At 29.4% G+C, this 613-nt stretch overlaps 1 pseudogene; it reads right to left on the bottom strand.

Annotated features, from left to right (window-relative positions):
* Positions 1-210: 210 nt before the first annotated feature.
* On the bottom strand, positions 211-324 carry LOC126026720 (uncharacterized; annotated as a pseudogene).
* Between the last annotated feature and the right edge of the window lie 289 nt (positions 325-613).

The raw sequence follows: 613 nt of genomic DNA, 5'->3' as shown, positions 1-613 counted from the left end.
GAAAACATGAAAAATGTTACAAAAGTTGTGTTCTACTTTTCTCTGCCAATGGCAGGAACTCCAGATCAGAATTTAAAGCATCAAAGTTTAAATTGAATACATTATTCTTAAAACAATAAGCCTTTTCCATATCTTATACATATCATACATGTTTCATAGATTTCTCTGAATATAAACATTAGAACCTATGTACATATACACTTAACTTGGAAAAATTTTTTTTATGGAACGCTTCACGAATTTGTGCATCATCCTTGCGCAGGGACCATGCTAATCTTCTCTGTATCGTTCCAATTTTAGTATATGTGCTGCCGAAGAGAGCACAACTTGGAAATTCTTAAACATTTTTACAATTTTTACCATTTTACAATTTACAATGTAAAATTTTACAATTTTTACAATTTATTATGAGAACATAATAAATTATGAGAACATCCTAGTTACCTTCCATAAACTTCTCTAAACAAAATCACAAGAACCTTTCTGCAAATATATATAGTTTGCTAAACATTCTTATAATTAACACTGCAATAAGGGTCTATAATATCCAAGTACTTTTCCATCTACTTCTGTGCACAAAGACATTAGGATATTTTTGCAGATATACTTTGAG

Source organism: Suncus etruscus, chromosome 13 (genome assembly GCF_024139225.1).
Source record: "Suncus etruscus isolate mSunEtr1 chromosome 13, mSunEtr1.pri.cur, whole genome shotgun sequence".
NCBI lineage: Eukaryota > Metazoa > Chordata > Mammalia > Eulipotyphla > Soricidae > Suncus > Suncus etruscus.
This window is presented reverse-complemented; position numbering and strand designations above follow the sequence as displayed.